The 25565-nt window shown below is 39.0% G+C and overlaps 1 non-coding gene and 1 pseudogene across 1 annotated transcript; both read left to right on the top strand.

Moving 5' to 3' along the window:
- LOC118983985 (ribosome biogenesis protein NSA2 homolog) overlaps positions 1-25565 on the top strand; it is a 166856-nt pseudogene that overhangs the window by 56145 nt on the left and 85146 nt on the right.
- Positions 16222-16328, top strand: LOC118984788 (U6 spliceosomal RNA). Its single transcript, XR_005065995.1, has one exon. It is a non-coding gene; the product is annotated as a U6 spliceosomal RNA (small nuclear RNA).

Below are 25565 nucleotides of genomic sequence, written 5' to 3'. Positions count from 1 at the left end.
TTCTCATGGGCTGATCACGTGTATTTCTTCACAGTTTCTCAGAGACTTCATATCAATAGCTTGAAATCGGACATGGATGCAATTATTTACATGACAGACATTGTCAAACAGAAAGCTCCCCCAGTATTTTGAATATTTACATATTTATATATTTTCAGTATGAACTATGACAGAAAGGTGTCAGTAGGTTTCCTGTTCATCAACAGTAACCCTGAGTCCACCACCAGATGCTCTGAGGGCAAAAATGATCTCTATCTTATTCAGGAAATTCCGGAAAGTATAACAAGAATAGAAACTCCATGATTATATTGCAAAGCTGAGTATTAATAAGCTAACTGCTCTAATTTTATATTAAAGTGTTTACAACATGATCAAACGTAGCTTGTCCCAGGAATGCAGCAACTGCAACATCAGTTGTAAAATGTGGTCAACGTAATGCATCAGCACAATGGACAAAAGTAAGAAAAAGAGATGTGATCATTTCGTTTTAGTACATGCAAGAAGGCATTATATAAATCTAAACAGTTTATAGGATAATTTACTTCAAAAACATAGAAAACCAGATGAGAAGCCTTTATTTGAAAAAATAAACTTTATGCATTGATTTTTATTTAGAAAGAGGGGAAGGGAAGGAGAAAGAGAGGGAGAGAAACATGGATGAGAAAGAAACATTGATTGGTCGCCTCTGGTACCTGCCATGACCAGGGACTGAACCTGCAACCCAGGCATGGACCCGGGCCCAGAATCAAACTGCTGACCTTTTAGTTTGAGGGATGATTCCCAACCAACTGAGCCACACCAGCCAGGGCCAGAAGAGGCCTTTCTTAATTTGATAAATATCTGCCCAAATTCTACAGCAAATATGATGTAATCCGTGGTATAAGTTAAGACATATTCTCTTTAACACCAAATACTCTAACTACTCTTCAACATAGTACCAAAAGCCATAGACAATAAGAAAGCCATAAGCCAATGTCACAAGTCAAAGAAAAGAAATTAGAGGTATGAGGATTTTTAAGGTATAACTATTATTTTTAGTAGATAATATTATCTTTCACATAGCCAACATATAAATATTAACTAAATATTTTAGTAAGAGTTGAGAAAAGCTTGCAAGTAAAATATTAACATGAAAGTTAATAGACATACATTTAACAAAACCTGACTAAAGGGTAAAATAGAAAACAAAATACAAGCAGCAGCCATGACAAACTACCTATTAAATATCTAATAGTTGCCCTATAAAGTAAAAGGGTCCTGGCAGGAAAAAAATAATAACTTGAAATAAAAAGTTTAAAACTGAGTAAAAAGTTATACTATGTCTATGGATGGAATAATTAAATAGTTAAGATATCAACTGTCCCCCCGGACTACTCTATAAATTTCATGTTATTCCAGAAAACTATGAATATGCAAAGTTGAATACAATTCGATAGATTCTTTCTATAATTTGTATGAAAGGACACAGAATCAAAAGTAGGTAGAACAATTTAGGGGGGGAAAGGTGTTGTTCTAACAGTTACTATAAAGCCAAAGACATAAAGACATATGACATAGATATTAGATAGACAGACAGACGATGATGATGATGTTTTTTGTGGTTCTTTTCATTTATTTTTTAATATGTTTTATTCATTATGCCATTACAGTTATCCCATTCCCCCTTTTTCCCCTCCACCCTGCACACCCCCTCCCCCACCATTCCCCCCCTTTAGTTTATGTCCACGTGTCTCAAGTTCTTTACATTCTATATTTCCCATAGTATTCCTGCCCTCCCCCCTGTCTATTTTCTACCTACCATCTATGCTACTTATTCTCTGTACCTTCTCCCCCCTTCTCCTCCTCCCACTCCCCTGTTGCTAACCCTCCATGTGTTCTTCATTTCTATGGTTCCACTCCTGATCTAGCTGTCCTCTTGGTTTGCTTTTGTTTTGGGTGTGGTTATTAATAACTGTGAGTTTGTTGTCCTTTCACTGTTCATATTTTTTATTTTCTTTTTCTTAGATAAGTCCCTTTAACATTCCATGTAATAAGGGCTTGGTGATGATGAACTCCTTCAACTTGACCTTATCTGAGAAGCACTTTATCTGTCCTTCCATTCTAAATGAAAGCTTTGCTGGATAGAGCAATCTTGGCTGTAGGTCTTTGGATTTCATGACTTGGAATACTTCTTTCCAGCCCCTTCTTGCCTGTAAAGTCTCTTTTGAGAAATCAGCTGACAGTCTGATGGGAACTCCTTTGTAGGTGACTGTCCCCTTATCCCTTGCTGCTTCTAGGATTCTCTCCTTCATTTGAATCTTGGGTATTATAATTATGATGTGCCTTGGTGTGTTCCTCCTTGGGTCCAACTTCTTTGGGACTCTCTGAGCTTCCTGGATTTCCTGGAAGTCTATTTCCTTGGCCAGATTGGGGAAGTTCTCCTTTATTATTTGGTCAAATAAGTTTTCCACTTGTTGCTCTTCCTCTTCCCCTTCTGGTACCCCTATAATCTGGATGTTGGAACGTTTAAAGATGTCCTGGAGGTTCCTAAGCCTCTCCTCATTTTTTTTTTGAATTCTTGCTTCTTCATTCTTTTCTGTTTGGTCATTTCTTTCTCTCTTCTGGTCAGCTCCATTGATTTTAGTCCCAGATTTGTTTCTATCACTATTGGTTCCCTGTGCATTTCCCTTCATTTTGCTTAGTGTAGCCTTCATTTTGTTCATCTAATTTGTGACTAAAATTAACCAGTTCTGTGAGCATCCTGATTACCAGTATTTTCAACTGTGCATCTGATAGGTTGGCTATCTCTTGGTTGCTTAGAATTACTGGTTCTGGAGCTTGGAGCTGTTTCTTGAGCCATAATGTTTTGGTCTGTTTGCACCTGTTAGGTATGAGGGGCAACCCAGGTCACTACATGTAGGGGCGGGGTCAGAGAGGGGAAATGGCCTTTTTTTTCTTCTCTCTCTCATATTTTAGTCCCCTCTGCCGCTTCCCACAATCAAATTGGGTCCTTCTGAGTGCTGGTTCCTGGATGCATGGGCTTCTGCACCCTGCAGGACCCTGTAGGTCTCTCCAACAAACTCTCTGTGAGCCTAGGAGCCTCTTCCGGCACCTCGAACCCTGACAGTTTTTCCACTTGGTGCTTTTAGGCTTTATTTCCCAGTGCTGGGGCCTGGGTTGTGTGGTCTGTCTCACTGCTCACTCCTTTGCCTGGTTCACTGGTCTAGATGAATGGTTCGTTGTTGTCGGACTCCTGTACAGTTCAATTGTCTCTCTGTTCTGGTTGCGTTCTGGTTCCTAAATCTTTGTTGTTCATAAAGTTGGTTGTGTGAGGAGGCACAGTATCTCCACCTATGCTTCCATCTTGGCCAGAAGCCCTTGATGATGTTGATAAATAGATAGTAATTAGTGTAAGAATATGAGGTCTGTCCAGAAAAAGTCTAGCCATTGTTAATATAACGAGAATGGTTTGTGTGACATTGATGTAACCTGGCAGCCAAGGAGAGTAGACTGGAATGCACATGCATGAACAATGACGACTTCACTGTATAAGTCAGTGGGGGTCACAGATGCCATTGAGTGAGCATGTATATTTTGTGGCCATCTCATTCAAAACGACTGAGTGAGTAGAGTGACCAATCTGCATCAAATTTTTCATTAAACGTGAACATTCCCCTGTAGAAACTATTTGGATGTTTCAAAAGACCGTAGCCATAAGCAACTGGTGATTGGCAGTTTCTTCATGACAATGTGCCTGTTCATGCATCACATCTCGTGCAGAGGTTTTTTGTGAAACATCAAATCACCCAGGTGACTCAGCCCCCCTACAGCCCAGATTTGGTGCCCTGGGACTCCTGGCTTTTCCCAAAACTAAAATCACCTTTGGAAGGGAAGAGAATCAGGCCATCAACGGGATTCATAAAAATCAACGGAGTACTTGATAGCTAATGGGAGAGCTCTGTGAGGCCCAAAGGTGCCTATTTTGAAGGGGACTGAGGTGTCACTGTCCTATGTACAGTGCTCCTTGTATGTTGTATCTTCTTCAATAAATGTCTAATTTTCATGTTACCTACCTGGATACCTTCTGGACAGACCTCACAGACAAGTAAGGCAGTGGGAAAGAATAGAGAAGTCTTGGAATAGAGAAACATCATAAATCAGTAAGTTTAAGGTGCATTACAGAGTAGATTGTGCTGGGATCTTGTTTCAATACAAAGAGAAAAAACTGTATATACAAAAATATAAAGCTAAGGTAAAAATGTAAGAGTAGATCTTTGAGACCTTGGGGGATAAAGAAAAATATTTTTTAAATACTCATAATCACATACTAGGAAAAGAAAATAATGTTATTGCAAATTTCATGAAATATTTATCCTCAATAAAGACTTTCATTCAAATGAATGACAGACTAAGGGAAGACATTTAGAGTAATTAACACAAAGGATTAATTACAATAGTGTCCAGGAAACCCTTATAAATCATCAAGGAAAAACTAAAAATATATAAGTAAAATGGACAAGAATATGAATAGGCAATTTACCAAAAAGAAAACCTTTCATGTCGAACAAGTATTTGATGTTTGACCTCATTAGTAATCAGAGAAATGCAAATTCAAAAGAATAAATGCCATTTTACATACATTAGAATGGTAAAATTTGAAAGATCACATAACATCAATTAGTGAGAGCCTCTTGAATTACTGTGGGAGAGCATTAAGTATGAGTGCACGCTGGCACCCAAGAGTCCTTTAAGGAGACACCCACAAAGATAATTCCTGCACACTCTTTCTCATACCAAGATGCTGGAGGCCCCCAAAGTTTATACCCCTAAAAAACACATAAGTAAATGTAATAAATGTATATGATGAACCAAGAAGTAATGAATAATATACTTTAATAATAAATCAAATATTTTTAAATGTTGATGGGAAAAATCAGGAGTGTGTCGCATTGCATGATACCGTCTATATCAACCAAAATTTAACTCGCACACAAAATAGCAGCTTGTTTGCAAAGGACAGATCTTAATAAGATATGAACCTAGATTAGGAAGATGTATTAAATTCAATACAGTGGGTGCTTACAGACACAGTGGAATGATTAAAAGAGTTGAAGATAAAGGGGGAAAACATGGTAAAAGAAGATAAAAGATATTAAGCAGTGATGAAAGTGGGTTGACTAAGATTACCTAAATTCTTGTACCTGAAGTTGATGCTAAGAAAAGCCCATGATCTATAGGCTCGCCTTCAGGCTCACATCCACTTGTACGAGGAGAAACGACCATCTGTGTCATGTAACTAGGTGTTAATTGATAGATTTTATTCCACCCAGCTGATTTTCAGGACATTTTTTTTACACCCAAATGATGAGCCTGCACACCGAAATGGAAGGGGAGAATTTTATTTCCCCATTCTCCCTTCCTCCTCCATGCAAAAACAAAAACAAAAACAAAACAGAAAAGAAAATACTGATATTGGCATAGAAAGAAACTGCTATCTCTAAAAAGTATGCAGCTTTCAAATCATGATTTTATAATCTCTATACTTCTGCAAACTCCCAAATCTCCAAAGAGGAATAACTCACAGATCTCAGATTTAGTCAGGGGATGAGCTTCAGAAAGAAGTAAAATGAGGCATAGTTTGTCTAGAGATTTTTTCCTTAGAAAACATAAACTACTCTATGCAATTATGTTGAGAGTTGAAAATTGCTACAGATGGCTTACTAAGACTATAAATACCATAAGACCCATAAGACCGTTATAAGCAATTTTGTCATTAATTGCGAAGATCCCATTGATTTTAATCTACAAAAGTAATAAATCCAACATCCCATAATTGTGTGTATTTTTAAACCCTAAGAGATTAGACATGTTAAATCTTCTTTTCTCTACCCTTAACTAGGGAATTTAAATGTTAGAAAATAAATTTGAAGCTTCTGCTTTGAGGATGCAAACATAAATTTTTTTTCAGGGAAAAACATAAAAATAGATGAATTTACTTTGCACTATTTACCTCACTATAGGATTTTTATAAAAATTGTGATATAAAACTAACATTAGCACAATTTAACATCCTTGACTCAGAACAAGACCAAACATCGTTCTCAGGTCAAATAATATTGCAACCTCGACATATTTTAGAACATATTTTCTTGATTGTAATCATAGCTACATATTTTTACTGTGGTTGTGCTTATGTCTTAAAATAATATTTTATGTAAAAAATTCAAAAGGCCCTAGCTGATGTGGCTCAGCACAGGCTGTAAACCAAAGGGTCATTGGTTCGATTCCTGGTCAGGACATATGCTTGGGTTGCAGGCCAGTTCCCCAGTGGGGGTCACGTGAGAAGCAACCACACATTGATGTTTCTCTCCCTTTCTTTCTCCATCCCTTCCCCTCTCTCTAAAAATAAATAAATAAATTATTTTTAAAAATAATGTAAAGAATTCAAAAGATATAGTCACAATAATATAAACAAATTTTACTAGGTCTCAGCTTTACAATTTAACAGTAGTCAAACAAGTTCTAGTAGTGGTTAGAAAACAGATTATATATTTAATGGTAAAACTTATACAGAAGAATGGAATTGAGGAGAAAGCTAAAGACTAATTTTCAATATGAAATTATTCTGAATTATTTCACTTAACATGTGACAGAACTATCATCAGATATGACACATTAAGAAAAATTTGCCTTATTCAATAAATGGTGCTGAGAAAATTGGCTGGTCATATGGAAAAACAATCAAGTAGAAATTCTCCCATGCATCACAAAACCAATTTTTTGTGAACTAAAACCACAAGGAGATATTACTACCTACACATTCAAATGTCTCAAATTAATAAGGCTGACAGTAACAGGTGTTGGTGAGACTATGAAAAAAACTTGAATTTTCCTGCATGGCTGAGGAGAATACAAAAAGATACAACTACTTGGAAAACACTTTGCAGTTTTTAACAAAGTTAAACTTGAACTCACAGCCCCTAGATACCTTTCCAGGATAAATAAACACATGTCCACAAAATAACTTGAATACAATCGTTTACAGCAGCTTTATTCGTGATAGTCAAAAAACTGGAAACAGTTTATCAACTTATAAACAGATACCCAAGTTGTGGCACATCCATGCAATGCAATGGACTAGGGCTCAGAAAAATAATAATAATAAAGAGGAACCTACTACAGCTACAGACAAAATCCCAGGTACATTTTGCTGAGTGAGAGAAGCCAGAGGCAAAACAGTACAAGCCGTACAGTTCCATGTGTAGGAAATCTAGAAAAGATCAACTTATCTTTGGTGACAAAACAGATCGATGTTTGGTTGGGGCCAAGCAAGTTGGAGGAACTGATTGAAAAAGGACATAAGGGAACTTTTGGGGGAGATGAAAATGTTCCTTATCTTGATGTGGTGGTGGCTATAGGAGTGTACACATTTGTTGAAACCCAAACTGTACACTTTAAATGGGTTTGTTTTATATGAATCATGCCTCAATAAAATGTGTGTATATATATATAATTTTAATATGAATCAAAACCTGAGACCTTAAAGACAAAACATTAAACACCTTTAAGAAAACAGAATAGCTCTACATTTTCTGGGAATAGAAAGATTTTTAAAATAATCTCAGAGAGAAAAATCATACATAAAAAGACAGATCTAACTACATTAAAATGATCAAATCCTTTTCTTCTTAGATTCATGACCAAGAGTGATACAAAATTATAACTAGCAAAAAGAAAACTAAAATATAAAGTGGCAGAGGGTTAGAACCCAGAATATTTTAAAACCTCTATAATTCAAAAAAGACAACCCAGTTAAGAAATGGCTATGAAATAAACATAAGCAATTCACTTAAGTGCAAACACAACTGGCCAATAAGTATATGAAAAGATGCTAAACCTCATTAGGAATATTCAAATGAAAACCACAACTGGATACTGTTTCACACCCACCAGACTTGTAAAAAATTAACTAATAAAGTTAGATGCGAAGACACTAAGACTTTCAGTTAGACTGGGGGCAGTTTCAATTGGAAAAAGTGTTGATAAACTAGTCACCATTACCTAGTAAAATTGAATATATCCATACCCTGTGACTTAGCAGTTCCACTCCCAGTAGTAAAATATGATAAATAATTAATAGCAGTCTAGGTAATTTGGGTATACTAAATTTCCATTAGACCAGGAAGTCTCAAGTCTTAGCATGATTCACAACCCCCTTGGGGGTCTTCTTAAACTAGAGATAGATAGCTGGGCCCATCCCAGAGTTTCTGATCTAGTGGGTCTGAGGGGAGGGGGGCAAGAAGGGGCTATGAAATTCACATTTCCAACAAGCTCTCAGGTGATGCTGATGCCATTGGTATGAGAACCACACTTTGGGGATCACTGCTGTAGAGTAATGTGCTGTCCCAGATTTATTTACCTTGACATAAACGTAAAGAAATTTGTCTTTGGCTTAAGAGGTGTCTCATAGTATTTTAAGGAGATGCATTATCATTGAGAAACGAAAACAAAACAGAAGAAATAGGGAAACAAATGTATTCCAACAAAGAGCGTGTCTCAAAGCAGTTAGCTTCCTCTGATTTTAACACTCAGTAGGTTACTTGCTTTATGGCCCTAGAATCTGAAAATGTGACACTAATACTTTATTAGCTTTAACAAAGTAATCAATCATTTTCTAACCAGGAGTCTTTTCTGTCACCATTTCTATTTACTTACTAATCCATATGCTGCTTTTAATAGAATATTTAGTTTGCAAGAGATTTAATTATACCTATATTTCAGAAGACAGGACGCATAAACCGTGGACTTAAATAGCAAGAAATGAACATCTGATTTTAATTTATTTTCTCTCAACATCAGAAAATTCCAATTACAAGTTCCATTTGCAAAACCTAGTACCAACTGGAAACTTCAAAAAAAATTATTTAAAAAAAAACTGTTTTGCAATTCCCAAAGATATTTCCCTTGGGATTTTTCATGACGGGTTTAAAATTGTAAAATGATATAAAAAATGTACAAGGCATATAATGTTGGACCAGATTTGTCCTTCTATGTTGCATCATCAAGCAATTTAATAGAATTTAATAACTTTCTATGACAAATAAAAAAAATACGTGGTTATTCAAAGAGGCTTGTGGGCTTTCAATATTATCAAAATGAGAAAGATCGTACATATGAGCATGCCTTGTGTCTGAAGGTTAACAAACTCAATTAAAAATTAATGTAATAATTCTCATCTAAAGCTAATATCCACTAAAAAATATATGTTCTTATGCAAGTTTCCATGAACAAATAGTAAGTGCAATAAATGTTAATAGTATAATAACTAAGAAAATTATGTCATGTGAATCGATCCACGAGGACATACACCTCAATAAAGATGGGTAAATAAGTAATAGGAAGGAGGTGAAACTTGAAGAGGAAATTCAGGGAATTTTTCAGTCAAGTACATTTCTCCATAGACCTACCGAAGATGCTGACGAACAAAATCCTATTGTCCAAAGCCACGACACACCTGCACGTTGCACATATAAGCATGAGTAGATTGATTCACTCCTCTGAACCTGCAGCTTTCAAAACGGGGACAGTCAACAAGGCTGCCTCATCCCGATGCAAGGTGGATGAACTCCAGAAAGAGGTTGGCTTTAGGAGGCAAGAACCCAAATCCATCCCTGCTCTGCTTAGCCAGACTTGTCCCCTCCCTCCACCCAAAGGGGCTTCCTTTTTCTGCTTCACGGAAAGGCACCATACAGACTAGTGCAGCCCTGTTCACAGAACCAATCCCATACTATTATGTTCAGAACTAAAGGAGGTAACGTGTGTCAAGTACATATGGAGGTACGTAAAGTGGGTAAGAATGAGTGTCCAATAGTGTAGTTACTAGAACAGAGTAAGCACTTAATAAATGGGTGCTGGCGTTGCAGTGGCAGTTTTCATTAGGCTCTGATGATCAGCCCTCAGAAAATGCCATCACAGACAGCAAGATTTTCAGATTGCCAGTTAAAGAAATTGTCTTCCACCTGGGTCCATCCAAAAGGAGCATCTCAACTCTGTGAAGTGAAGGGAAGGTTCCACATATATCATGATTGTGGTGCTGGTTACACGACTATAAACACCGTGACAACTTAATTTGCACCCTTACTTACGAATTTTACTGTAAATAAATTATACCTCAATAAAGTTGATTTTCAAAAAAAAAAAGGAGAAGAAACAACTCTGCTCTAGTTCTCCTGAGATGTTCAGTGCCTGACAATACAAAACAAAAACAAATAGAAGGACAGGAAGAGGTCTGGCTCTCTTGTCACCCTGGCAAATCCTGTGCCTCCTATTCAAACCCAGCCTTATGTGGTCATATCAGGACTTGATTGCTGGGCATTTGGCAGCTCTTTTGTGGCCAGAAGGTAATACTCCTAGAAGGGAACAGGAGAATTAGAGAATAGAAGAGGGGGGGAAATATCAAGCACCTAGGTTCTATTGATATCAATGAGCTGTCAAAACAACCTCTCTGTGTTTGTGTTAATCCAATAGGCAACGCTGTTAGATCTGAGTATTTTGTGACTTGCAGCCCAAGGCCTTTCTGCAAGTACCCAATTCCTAGTCTACCTTCCTTCTTCCAGAAGTAACCTGCTTCAGTGGCCCAGCCCCCACTGCTATGCGCAGATGAGCCATTCAAAAAAACATTTTCAACTGGTCAGTTGTTTTTTACTAAAAGTAAGTCATTTATCTTAGTCCCTCAAAGGTCGGTAAGACTTTTATTATTATTTGGGGAAATAAAAGGACCCTCCCTGGGTCATTTCCTCAAAACCACAGCAGAAGGGGGCCCTTCGTCATACAAGTCTAACTAAAGTTGTCTTCCCTTGAACTTCCTAGCACTTCACCAGCTATGACCTGTGTGTGCAGAGTTGCTTGTATGTGATAATATGTCTGAATGCTGGTATCAGTATGACATCTAACGATTAAGGTTCGAGATGTATGAGGTTTTTGTATTCACGTCTAGCCATACAGACAGACCTTATGTTGAAAAATGTATCATTTCAAGTTCCAATAAAACACAGTGGGTGATTCCGGATTGAAACTTCATATTTACCATTCCACTTACATCAGATTCTTTCCATCCTTTAGGCTCTATTTTGAGCTTCCTTTTAATGGGGTCGTCTCAACCTATGACAACCCACGTTGATTTTCTCTTCTCTCTAAACTATATGGTATGTAGTTAAGCTGTAGATGTTAGCATTTTGATCAGGTCATATTTAATCTGACTTTCCAAGCTTATTTCTAAATACGGCATGAAATACACAGCATACGAGGCCTGATGCAGAGTATGTAAATACTCGGTAAGCACTTGTCTCTGAAAATATCAGTCTTCATCATCTACTCAGATGACATGTAAACACAGACTGTTAAACTTTTGGTGAGAACTTATATAAAAAATTTGGACACTAAATTAATGGCTTTCCTTCAAAGTCCTTTAAAATTAGAATCTCAAATCTTAGAAATAACAGTTCCAAGCTTGTAAAATATGATCTTCTAAATAAACTAATGGGCTTCTCCAGGGCCTATCACTCGCGTAATAAAAATACACCCTTATGTGCTTTAAGTATTCAAAAGTGTCCTTAAATTACAATTTCTTATGTTTGCTTTAAGAGGTACATGAGACAGATATTATTATTATTATTATGCCCTGTGATGTGAGAAGATACTAAAGCCACACGACTCAGAACTGGACTCTCCCAAATCTCAGCTCTCTTCTACCTGTCTCTCTGGAGACAGTGTTGTAGAAAGAGTGTGATTTCACTATTTTAAGAAAAGTCAGGCCCTCGAGAAAACACAAGAACAAAAACCACTGGCTGCTAATAAATTGAAATCAACCTAATGGATTAGGTAGTATGATCCCTTTGGTTCTTTCAGTTCTCAAAAATCAACAGTTTTGTACCATGAAATATGATTTAAATGAGTGTGTGAACAGAAACAGAAAAAAGAAAACATACACTCAGGGTGACAACAGTGATACATTGAGAAGTCAAGTCTCTGTATTGAGAGTCCTGTTAGCAATTTAACTGGTACCACTGTAATGTTACAGCACATACAGGACCATAAGCATTCCTGGAGAAAACTGAAATGGAACGGATGTGTTCCAATAACAATGTCTACTATCCTCCTCCCTCTGAAATCGTAACTGCTCAAAAGTAAACAAGCTACCAGCATGTCTGTATGAAGCCTTTACTTTCTCCTTAAATCCTAAATATTATTTCACCCTCTAGCATCAAGATGTAATGTATTTTCTTCCAACTAGTTTTGCAACCAAGAACAACCATTCTTCTTATCAAGAAGACACTTAGGGCCCTGGCTGGCATAGCTCAGTGGATTGAGTGCGGGCCTGCAAACCACACGATCACGGTTCGATTCCCAGTCAGGGCACATGCCTGGGTTGCTGGCCAGTTCCCAGCAGGGGATGCATGAGAGACAACCGTACATTGTTATTTCTCTCCCTCTCTCCTTCCTTTCCCCTCTAAAGATAAATAAATAAAAGTATTTAAAAAAAATAAAAGAAGACACTTAGGGTTGTAACTTTTTTCTCTCCCTTTACTCTTGAGCCTTCCCCTCTTCGAAAAGCTGTCTCCTCCCCTCAGCCTCCTTCACTCAAGTCTTCTTTTGCTTTTGGTCCACCTGTCTCCCTACCTCTACCTCTTTCACCATCCAAGATCTTAAAGAAGTAGCTCATCCTCGCCCCTGCCTCTTTCTTCTTTTTTCTCTTTTTATTCTCACCCAATTCTTTCTATTGCTTTTAGAGAGGGAGAGAGAGAGAAACATTGATGTGAGAAAGAAGCATAGACCAGCTGCCTTCCACACATGCCCCAAATAGGAATTGAGCCCACAACCTCTTGGTGTGTGGGATGACACTCCAACCAGCCAAGCCACACCAGCCAGGGCCACCCTACCCCTTACTCCATAGCCATCTGTGCCAACTCCCATGCCCAAACTGCTCCTCTGAATGTTTTTTAAGTTATTTGTTTATCTTTAGAGGGGAAGGGAAGGAGAGAGGGAGAGAAATATCAATGGGTGATATTTCTCGGTGCCTCTCGTGCATTCCCTGCTGGGAACTGGCCTGCAATCCAAGCATGTGCCCTGACTGGGAATCGAACCGCGATCCTTTGGTTCGCAGCCCGCACTCAATCCACTGAGCTACACCAGCCGGGGCTCCTCTGAAAGTTTTTAATGGCCACTTCATCACAAAATTCAAAATCTACTTCTCAGTCTTCCTTCTTCTCGATCAATTATTTTCCTGTGTGTCTGATCCAATGCAGGTCCTCTTGCTGCTGCCCCACTAGCTGTGAGTTCCCTTGGAGAAGTACCCTCATCCTCCTCTCTGTTCTCCTTCGCCACCTACCCCTTTGCTATTCTTGGTACTTCCCTTCACTCTCATGGCTTTAAATATCATCACTGCTCAAAGGACTCTGATCCACATCTCCTGTCTCTCTTCCCAGCCCAGATTCTTCTTCCAAATGCTTGTTTCTTTCCTGATCTGTTCAACTTTCAAATATCCCATTCCTGGACAGTCTGGAAACTATCAGAGATTGAAAAACACATACAATCACTTTTCTGCTTTTACAGATCGCTACACACATAACTATAGAATATCTTTGATAAATTTTGAACATCTCAAACTGGTAAGTCTGAAGATGAAACCACCTGCCTTTTGTCCAGACCTTTCCCACCACCCCTTGGAAACCTTTTTCAGTGGTCACAGTTTTAGTTCGTGGCACTGCCATTCTTGTTGAACTTTGTGAAATCAACTCCTCTCCCTTGCTGCCTACTTAGACTGAGATGTGGAATCCACCCCTCCACCGTATTCCCCCGGAGCCTGGTCCTGGTCATCACTGCTTCAGGGAGGTGGTGCAGCACAGATACCAGAAGTGGAGGCACTGCAATCACCACAGTACTCACCAATAAAAGAGATGGGGGGAGTGAAGGAGATATGAAAAGGAGGGAATCTACTCCAGTGACTGAGGCACAGCGTGAATACGGTTTCCACTGTATTTCTTATTAACACCCACACTATTTGTATTGCACCAAAATTTCTCCCTTGCAAACATAATTATGTATGTCTAACCCATACTTAATAGATACTCAAACACCTGTTAGATGAACATTAACAAACAGCAACCACTTATTAAGCACCTATCAAGTATTAGGCATAAAAAAAGTCACTTCACATGATTAGGAATTATTTCATCGGACTTAAATATAGAAAAATGAGACATCAGCAACTGCAGTATTCTGCCCAGCATCCCACAATTTTTAAATGAGTGGGGTCAGAATTAAAACCCAATTCTACCCGACTTGAAAGTATCCACACTTTCTACTGCATCAAACTCAATAATACTTTGAAGATATTTAAATGTGTTTTGAGACACCTCCCAAGGCCTGGACCGTGACCTAAAGTTTGCATGAAATTTCATCATGAAAAGTGGAATTCCATCTGCAATACACAAAAGTAAAGTTTAGTTGTGCGGTGAAAGGGTTAAATTTGAGCTATTTTTGTTGGGTTGAATTTGTAGAAAGAAACATGAAAGGGGTGGTATGAGTGACTGAGTGAAATGAGGGTGAGGAGATAGTGAGAGACTGTATCTGCAATTCCTAACACACTGCACAATTTTGCCTAAGGCCAGCCCTGAATTATCATCACCAAATATCCTAGAAATAAGACTTATTTCAAAGAATCGGCAGTCTTCATTAAATAGATAAACAGGAAAGAGTTGATGTGAGAACCCAAGTCCTACTTGCCCCAGGGAAGAACTTGGAGGAAAAGAGGTGAGACCATTTTCTTTTTCTCTAACCTGTGACATAATTCTGGATGCATGCACTTGGCTCCGAAGAATTTAAGGACAATACGTCAAATTTCATCATTGCAAGTAGTTAATGTGAATTATTTAAAACCAACTGCCCCCTTCATCTCCAATACTTCACGTAGAAAACCAAACTAAATTATAAAGCACAGCAGCTCCCATTCAGCTAAAGCCCTACCGTGTACTAATTGCGTTTGAGCAAGGAACTTATTCTCTCTATACCTTCATTTCCTTCTCTGAAAAAGGTGGATAACAATAGGACTATTGTTATTAAATGCTTTTTTAATTTTTATTTTTTAAAGATTTTATTTATTTATCTTTAGAGGGGAAAGGAAGGAGAGAAGCATTAATGTATGGTTGCCTCTCGTGCGTCCCCTGCTGGGAACTGGCCTGCAACCCAGGCATGTGCTCTGACTGGGAATCGAACCGCGACCATGTGGTTCACAGGCCAGTGCTCAATCCACTGAATTATGCCAGCCAGAGCTAAATGCTTTTTTAAAACATAGACTAGAAGAGGGCCCAGTAACAGTCAACACCCATTAAATGTTAATTACATTATTTCCTAGAAAGTTCCACAAAGGAAGGGATGGAGTCCATTTCATACATTGCTATCTCCCCTGATACGTCAATAAGTTTGTCAATGAGTTAATTAAAAAACATCTTTGCCCAAGTCCTCCAACAATATTAGCAAAAATGAAGCGTGTGATTAGCTAGTCGAATGCTTCTAATCTCACTCTACCAGATTCTGGAGTGTGTTTTACAGCCCCCTGAAGGTAACTTCTCCTTTTTCATAATTAGAAGCGTGAAAGGGAAAGTTGGCCCACCTCCTCATTTATCCTCTTGGTGCTGCGTATCACCCATCTGTTCACCAAGATGGTCATTATCAGCTGTGATCTCGAGGGAAAGAAAACACCCCTTTTATTTGGAGTTCTGACTTTTATGAGGAAAGTGCAGGAAGTACTAAAACAATAATAATGGAGATGCATTCAGCATCATTACTTGCATTACGAATCCTTGTACTCCTGACTGACCAGATGTTTGACAGGCAGTTACTTCACTGCTCAAACCACCAGTTGGTGGGGAAACTCCCACAATAAATGCAAACTTGGCTTTACCTGCCTCCTGGAGTGATAAGGCAAGCAATTAACAAATGTTCACCAAGTGCTTGGAAAGAGATAATGGCACTCTGCAAATGTCACAGATTATTGCATCATAAAACTTACAGCCATAATCAACTCTAAGATGGGTTAATTGGAAAGGTAACAAAAATGCTCTCAAAAAGAGCCTTCTACAGAGGAATATGAAAAAGCCTTTGCTTTCCTCTGGCTGCTAACTCAACAGACCCTTCAGCCCCCCACCCACACCCTTTGAGCAAGGGTAATAAGAAACTACGTGGGTGCTCGCTTCGGCAGCACATATACTAAAATTGGAACGATACAGAGAAGATTAGCATGGCCTCTGCGCAAGGATGACACACAAATTTGTGAAGCGTTCCATATTTTTTTCACGATAGCCAAGAGTTGGAAGCAACCTAGATGCCCATCAGTCAATGACTGGATCAAAAAACTATGGTACATTTACACAATGGAATTCTATGCAGCAGAAAGGAAGAAGGAACTCCTACCCTTTGCAACATCATGGATGGAACTGGAAAGCATTATGCTGAGCGAAATAAGCCAGGCGGTGAAAGAGAAATACCATATGATATCACCGTTAACAGGGATCTAAACAAAACAAACAAGCAAGCAAAATATGACCAATGACACTCAATTACGGAACAGGCTGACAGGGTCCAGAGGGGAGAGGGGAGAGAATCATACGGGAAAAGGGGATGGACTCACATGAACAAGTATAAAGGACACATGGACAATAACTAAGGGTGGGGGGTGGAAAGGGGAGGGAGGCGGGGAGCATGGGGCGGGGGGCGGGCGGGGTTGGGAATATAAGACAGAAAGCTGTACTTGAACAAGAATTAAATTAAAAAAATATTTTAAAAAAAAGAAACTATGTGGTTATAACTGAGTAGGGCGAATAAAGAATATTGATTTAAAAAAATAAAAAATAAATAAACATAAGGTCAGTCCCAATCCAGAATCAAGCCAGAGGTCAAAGTTGAGAGGCCCAGTTTTAAAATGGGTTACAACTTTAGGTGCCACAAACAAAATTTCTAGACAAGTCACCAACAGCTGCCTTCCACTTGCTCTAGCAAAAATAAATAAATAAATGAATAAATAAATAAAACCTTGGATTCATTCAACCCAACAGTAAGTACTGCCTGTTGGCTCTAATTATAAACCAAACCAAAATCAGACAAATTCAACCACCTTTATCATTACTGCTCAGTTCAAACCACCATCTCCTCTTGCCCGGATTCTTGAAACAGCCTCCTAATTGGTCTTTCTGCTTCCTCCCTTACTCTCCTATAGTATATTCTTAGAAAGTCAAGTCATGAAATTTCTGTGCTCAGTTACTCCCCCTTAACTACAGCTAAAAGCCAAGTCTTTATAATAGATTTTAATAACCTACGTGATCTGGCTCCCTCACCTCATCTGAGTCCCACAATTCTTCTTCCTCTTCCCCGGCTCTAGCCATACTGCCTTCCCTACTGCTCCTAGACCACGGTAGGCATTCACTTGCCTCAGGACCTTTGCACATACTGCTCTCACCTACCCAGATATGCACATTGATTCACTCCCTCACTGCCTTTCCATCTATACTCAAAAGTTACCAGCTCAGTGATAACTTTCCAGGCCCATCTTTTTCCTTGCTAAAACTGCAAGCCTCACCCCCATCCTGACTGTCCCTTTATCCCTTCTCTGAAATGCCTCTTCATAGTATCTGTCACCACCTGGCATTCATTGTCTGGCCCTCCCTGCATCTGAATGAACTCTACGTGGGAAAAGTCATTTTGGCCCATCTTTTTCTTTCTTGTTCACCACTATCTTTCATCTCCTAGAAAAGTATCTGATGCGTAACAAATGATGCATATTTGTTCATTTATTTGTTTGCTATTTTGTTGGTTCTTGCCATCTGCACACCGCAATTAATGCACTAGTAATCTCTGCTAAAGAACCACATAGCACAACCAAGTACAGAGAGCAGGAATGTGGTCTAACTGCTCTCCAACTCCCGAATATATGACTTCTGAGCAGGAAGGTATTAAAGGGTAAAGCCAGAGTTTGATTTTTCCCGTAGTTATTAATATTGAACACTGGCCCTCTAATCATAAAGTGCAAGGCTGGATTTTACTCATAATTCAAGCCGAAGGGGAAGAAATCAAACCAAGATGTGCATTGCATACCCCGGCACCATCCCTTGGATATAACAGGCAGTGTTGTTCAACAGCTGAAACAATGTTTTTAGTGTGTAAATGCTAAAGGAAAATTAAAACTGGCAGCTACTTGATGTTTAGCAAAACAAAAGAGGAAAAAAGAAAAGAAAACGAAAAAAGACCTCCTGTTTGGCAATCGTTAGGAGGTAGAATTGCTGTAATTCCCTCCAATAAAAAATAATTTATGATTTTCTTGGAGCTGAGAAAATGAAGGTATCTCTGAGCTTCTGATGGATAAAAACTGCATTCCTCACGCTTTTTGCATCTTTATTTGTTTTTTAGTTCTTTGGTCAAAGCAAATCGTCATAGTAAGCCCGCTACAAGAAGGTGAAGGCCAGGGCCAAGGAAAGACAGAGCCAGACTCTGAAATGCACAGGAAAGCAGGCTTGCGGAATTGTGTCCAAAGGCCCTCTACAGTGGGACACAGTGGCATTCTCTGACCACCCCACCTGAAGTGTCTCCAAACCAGCGTCTCCCAACTACCCAATTGTAATTGTTGGCAGGGCGCTCATCTCTCTCTTGCCATGTATGACCCACCTTCCAACTCTAGAAGACCCCAAAGACCCTTAAGGGCCTGTCCATCGGGTCCACCCAAGTCCCTGCACCAGCCGGAATGGCACCTGATAAACAGTTGGTGCTTAGTACGAATTTGCTGCATGAACAATTGCATTAACCATTTGGTCCAAGGAGGAGGTAAAATTCCAACTCGTGTACGAGGTCCAAGGACCTTGTACCAGCTCTTGCCAATTAATGAATTAATCTCAATAGCTATGAAGATTTGAGAGAAATATATGCTTTGTAAGGTCTAAGTTCTCCCCGTAAAAATTAGTGCCCACATAAGAATCCTAGAAGAGTAAACCCGTTCCAACTTTCATCCCCAATTCCCAGTACAATAAATAACACGTACATTTCTGCTGTTTTCTATTTGCTGGTGACATTTCGTTTTAATTCAAACCAGTCTTCATAAATTCTGGTACTGTGCACAATATCTTAAATGGCTCTATTCTTTATTCAAAATCATCCCTCTCATTCTCAGAATTGTAGTAAACAGATCTCCTAAAGGGGAAATAAAACTATTTCAACAACAGGCCTATTTCAGCAGTTTTTCAAAAGATACGTCTTTCATTCCCTTGGTTAGAGTTTTCTTTTTATGCTTGAAAAGGTGTGTTATATATACATGTATTTTGGTCCAAATGGATGTGGCATTTTTTTGTTATTGTTGTTGATTTTGTCTTTTCTATTTTCCACTTCAGTATGTTTGCAAAAGCAAAACTTCCTATTTCTCTCACTCCTCCATTTGTGAGTGTCTGTAACTGAACCCATGTTCTCTTTTAAAGGAAGAATCCTCAGGGTACTCTGTGATTTATATGTTCCCTAAGGGGGAAAAAACCTGAATTTACAGATCAGAATATTTACAACATATAATAATTTCAAATAACCTTTAATTTTCTACAAATGAATAAGGAGTGACCTACATGCATAAGAACCTTGTAAACTCTTTTTCCCCGTGTTCCCTAGATATCAGCCAAGGGCATCCTCAGATATATAACCTAGTCAGAGACAATTCCATACTAACCCCACAAAGGATTACCAGAAGAACCAGAAATATTTCAAAAGTTCTAGTTCCTTCTTTCTTCTAATTACCAATCCCTTTCTCCAGCCCCAAGCCCCATGGTGATTTCAGAGAAATTTAAAGTAATTTTAATTTACGCTAAGAAAATGATTAGAACTGTACCCAAAAATGTGTGCACAGAAGGGTTTATTACCACTTTATGCTATGTTTGTAGTACAAATATACACCCACTTGTATATTTGGAAAGAGTAAGGGTTTGAAAATAACACCATTTAATACTATGATATAACTCTGAATTTAAAAAGTATCAGTTACACTTGTTTTCTTTTATGTTATTTATATTTCTAACTTTCAAAAACCAACATGCAATACATTAAAAATTCAGAATTTAAAAATCTGTACACATGGAAATGATATGATATTATTAAACAACGATACCCCATTAAACTTTAAAAAGTTTTTTAAAATCCTTTTAAAAACAAAAAAGAGAGACCTCTGATCATAACTATTTTCTTTTCTATAAATTTTCTATCTGTCTTAATTATCAATTAGAAGAAACGAGGGGGTAGCCTAAGAGATACTGAGAGAGCCGGTATTACATGGTAAAAAAACACCCCCTAAAGGACAACCGCCAAGAGGAAGAGAGAAAGGTGGAGAGGGAGGACTCTCCAAAACTGGAAACTGATCCTTTCCTACCCTCACCCATCGTTTCTCTCCTCTCATAGAAGCCTGTGGAGCCACGTGTAATTTCTGATTGATCACATTTATCAGCCCACATGATCAATAACCATTTTTCCAGCCAAATCTTCTGACAGATGAGCATCCACTCACAGCCTTTTGGAAGTATAAAAAACAAGCACACAAAAAGAATTAGCTTCATGTAACGCCCCCTTTTTCCAATTTTTATTTATTCTTGACTCAAAGTATTCATCAAGTTCATTATCTAACACACTAACCCCTTCTATTGTTGTTTTTCTCTTCAAGCCTCATCTACAGACATTTCTGTCTCCTGGAGCTATAAACATGTTCAAAGATTTTGCATTCTGCTCTCTTAAATTTATAGAGGAGATGTTTACTTTAAACCGATGTACATTTTTAATTCAAAGAGAGAAAATAATTCTGAGACTTTGACTAGAGATAACTCTCCCCCAAAGTATAAGCCCTGAAAGTAAACACAGCTATTAAAATTAATTATGCCAAATTGCTTAAGCCAGGTAAACAGCAAACCCAGGGCCAAGTGCTGAAAATGTGAGTTGATTACCAAGCTATCTAGTAAAAGCCTCCAAAAGTCGATAACCCTCCAGCCTTACTTTTACGGAGACATTGGAAATAACGTTTAATTTTTTATATATAAGGAACAATCTCATGGAAAGGTGGTCTGTACTGATCTTTTAAACCTATTACCCACATTCTATACATCACAGTCCTAGCTAAACCAGAGGGTGTAGGATTTAGGTTTTAGGTTCTCCAAATGGAGGCACTTTCTGAAGGGGTCACCCCCGCCAGGCAGGAACAGCATTCCTTTACTAAATATTGCGTGAGGACCCGACCATGGCTGACTCACACCAGTGCAGATGAGAGATTCACAGCCATACATACCCCAGGTCTGCGGAAGGAACGGAGTGACCTGTTATTGGTTTTTCTCCTCTTGTATCTATTTCACATGGAGTATAAAAACATTATATAAATTGTGATGCCTTACACCCAATTGCCAAATAGCATAAGGTTCATATTTTTAGAGTTTGTTTTCCTATAAACCCAGGAATCATTATCCTCATGAACTTGCAGGTAGAGGGAAATTCACCCCTTTAGCCATTACTATCTAAGAATATTTCTTGATCAGCCTCTTGTTATTTTTTTCTGAATTATTTTATTGGCATAATTATAAGTAAGGGAAGTTGTTATATGGGGTATAAATGTGTAGCCTAATTATACCAAATATTGCATATTATCACACAACAGGGGATGATGTCTTACAAGAGATCAGTGTGGCAGTTTGATTCCCTAATGTTAGTATCACTCACCCAAATACCGATGTTCACTCGGCACTGCACAAACAAGAGGCCCTTGCTAAGTTTCTAAGCTTTCAACGATGTGACAGACTATGAAACAGTGTGACAGCCTGTCCACCCAAAGGGATATGTAAAAGCCCCTGACTATGACATGCAGGTCCATTTTATCGTCTAGGACACAATACCGCTTAAAAAATAAGCAAACAGCAGGCCAAGTGGTATGTGATCCGATATTTTCCCTGCACACTTGTTTTTAAATGGGGCACAAAAGAACATACGCCAAAATCTTGTCCGCAGTTATTTCTGGGCGGCTAAGAGCACATATGAACCGTATGGTGGTCACCAGAGGGGAGGGGGTGTGGGGTCGTAGAGGAGTCAGACACATGTGATTTGACTGTGGGTGGTGGGTACACAACGCAATCATGTACCATTAATACACAATCATGTACACAATACAATCATGTATCACAGCAACATACACTTGAAACCTACTGATCTTAGTAACAATGCCCCCTGCAATAAATTTCATAAATGAAATAAAATAGTCTAAGCCAGGGAGAGAAAAAATAAAAGAGAGTGGATAGGAGGCGTTTGCTTCTTTTTACATATTCATGTTTTCTATAACGACAATTATATGCTAACAAGCTTGGGGAAAGTGCTTTAAGAGACAGAGAAACAGAGAGAGAGAGAGATTAGGATCAAGGGAGATGGCATCCTTCAGTTCAGTAACAGACATGTAAATGCTACTTCGTAAAAATGATAACTTCATTGACCTGGGTCAGGACTCCCAAATTTAACCACCGGTTTGCAACTTCCAGGATACAGACAGTTAAGCCTTAGAACGTCTTTGCCATTCTTTGTCCTGAGCCGCAGACTTGTTCAATTTCCTTACCCACGTGTCCTCCATTAATTGCCTTTTCAATGGATTACTAATAAGTTTTTGATGTTAAGCAAACATCAATGCTCCTATTAAAGTGAGACCAAACACTGTGACTATTTGTTTAATAACACAGCCTGAATGAAGGACGAAGTTCAATTAGCACTGGAGCCGAGGCAGGCTTCATTAGGAGGGAGAGGCAATTAAAAAGTGGAAGGCTGCAGGAGGCTCTGATGTGCACACCATGTCGCAGGCAGAAAAGGACAAGCAGCACACAGTGCCTTTGAAAAACTGCAACCCGAAAACTTCAGACAGAACGAAGGATCATTAGCACAAAATTAAGCACTCTAATAGGGTGATCCTTGTCCCGCTCACGCCAGAGGAAACATAAGGCCACATCACGTAATCTAAACAAACTGCAGGGCATCCGGACAGTTGGAAAGAACGGAAATCATCTAGCAGGTAGAACTTCGTTAGCACCGAGCCTGGTTCACAGCCATTGTTCAGTGGATGCTACTGGGCACTATTTGAGGAGACGGAAGACCCACCTGTACCATTAGCTAACTGTGTGACCTTGGATGAGTCACCCAACCTCTGTAGACCTGTTTCTCTTCTTCTAAAATCAGGGGACTAAAGAAATGAGTCCTTCTAGTTCAAAAATTCCATAATTGTATCATTCTGATCAATCGTTGTCATCCAAGTAATCAAGGAGACAATGCAAATTATGTAAGATAAATACTTGTGTTATTTTTTTTTAAAGATGGTGGTAAGGATCACCATCGTTTTACAGGTACACATGGGCAAGGATTTTATTTCATGACTAAAATCCCAAGATTTCTATGATGTACTCCAATTTCAATATATGTTCTAGAAATGTTAAACCAGTATGATAAACCAGATCTCTTTTGTAACTTTCCTTTGTGGTATTGAATGTACACACCTCAGTGCCAGACATTGGGGGAGAAATACACATGAATCAAGTATGAAGAGAGATGTTTTCCTCTATTAAAAATTGTTGAATGGCAATGCAGTCCTAGCCCAAGGTCACCCTTGAAATCACAGCCCACGGGAGCTGTGACTGTGCAGAGGCCCACGGGGACCGGGCCAGCTGCCTAGTGCCCGCTGGTCCTCCAGAGCCCCCAGGAGGGGGAGACAGCAAGGCATCCTTCCACAAGCTGACTCAGAGCCATTTCGAAAAGAGGCTTAAGAAAAGTAAAATAGAATAGGCATGTGTGTGGGAGGTGGGAGCGTAAGAACAAAGTAATAGTTGCACTCATTGGAAAAGTAAGCAATTTCACTTCTCAAAACATATTCTACCAAGGCATCAATCCTTAAAGCTATATTCACGCCACATTCAGTCAGCAAACATAAGGCAACACACAGAAGGCATGAGACTTCCATGAGGTCTCAACAGAGACCTAAAGGAGGAGTAAGGGATGCAGTCAGGCAAATACGGAGGGGGTGGGGGCAGAGGGCCCAGTGGTTCCTAGGCGGTGAGAACAACAAAAGCAAAGTCCCTGAGGGGAATCGGTGCTGATTCCATTTAAGTAATAACAACTATTGGAATGCGGCTGGTGTGCAGGGAAAAGTGATAGAGGTCAAGTTTAGAAACAGTAGAATGCTTGCTTGTGGTAGGGTCTTAAAGATCACGGCAAAACTTCAGGTTTTAATGAGTTAGATGGGTAGGCATTGAAGAGCTTGGAGCAGAGAGATTTTTAGCAGAGTTTGAAGAGCTCACCCACCACAGCTGCTGGGAACTGTTAGAAAATGATGACAATAATCCAGAGAAGAGCGGATCATGGTTAGGACCAGATGGTGGTGGTTAAAGGTGCTGAGAAATGGCCAATATCTGCATATTTTTAAAAATAGAATCTGCATATATTTAAAAAATGAAATCCACAGGATTTGCTGATGAATTGTACATGGGGTATGAGGACAATGCCAAAGTTTCAGACCTAAGCCAAAAAAATTAAATCGGCATTTACAGAGATGATAGAGACTAAAACACATGGGTATAGTTTCCTGTTTTCTCGTGATGACAAGTAATCTAAATATTGATGAATAGTAGAATGGCTAAATAAATTGTAGTATATCCATACTACAGAACCAATAAAATAAATCATGACAGAATTACATGACCTTTCTGGAAAAGACACCCATGACATATAATTAAGTTAGTCACAAGTTACAGAACATGTTTTTTACTGTGATGTCATTATAGATACGAAAATGAGTTCTTATTTAGCCATTTCATTCATTTAGCTAATTACACATTGCTACCAGAAAGCACTATGTAATTAAGTACCTCATGAATGTCAAACAGAATCAGGAATTCTGAGGAGCGATCGTTTTTGCCTGGACTGGTCAGAATTACCTCGAAAGAAGCTCTGGGTTTCCAGGAATTAAGAGGACTTAAGAGGGAGCCCACTCAGCCAACGTCAGAGGCCAGAAAAAATGAAGCTCACATTGCCCAGCTTGGAACAGAAGCCACCAGAAACGGGCAAGAGCATTGAGGGCATCCCTTCACCCACTTCCAAGATCCATAAAGCCTTCACTTTGAAGTTTTCCCCACGCCGCTACACACGCATCCACTTCAGAGATGAAGACAAAGGCCACTCTCTTTTTTTGCCTCTGGTTCCTGCTCTGGCAATTCTCTCCATTCCTTTTCTACCCGCAACTCGAAATCACTAAGCTCACCTGCCCTTGCGAAGTGCCGGGGCACTCGATAATCACTTCTAGCCAGAAGGAAATGGGAAGATGTTTCTCTGTACCAAGTGCTCTAGGAGAAAGAGCACAGGCTGAGAAACCGGCCTTGAGTGCCAAGCCTGGATTTGCTAGTATTTCTTACATTTTTATGGCCTCAGTTGCTCCATCTGTAAAATGGGTGAGAACAACATGTCATTAAGATGAGTCATTTTAGAAGGTGCTTCATAGAGCTGGCATAGAG

The sequence above is a fragment of the Sturnira hondurensis genome, unplaced genomic scaffold (assembly GCF_014824575.4).
Source record: "Sturnira hondurensis isolate 20B ecotype Veracruz unplaced genomic scaffold, ASM1482457v3 Scaffold0000022, whole genome shotgun sequence".
In the NCBI taxonomy this organism is placed as follows: domain Eukaryota; kingdom Metazoa; phylum Chordata; class Mammalia; order Chiroptera; family Phyllostomidae; genus Sturnira; species Sturnira hondurensis.
This window is presented reverse-complemented; position numbering and strand designations above follow the sequence as displayed.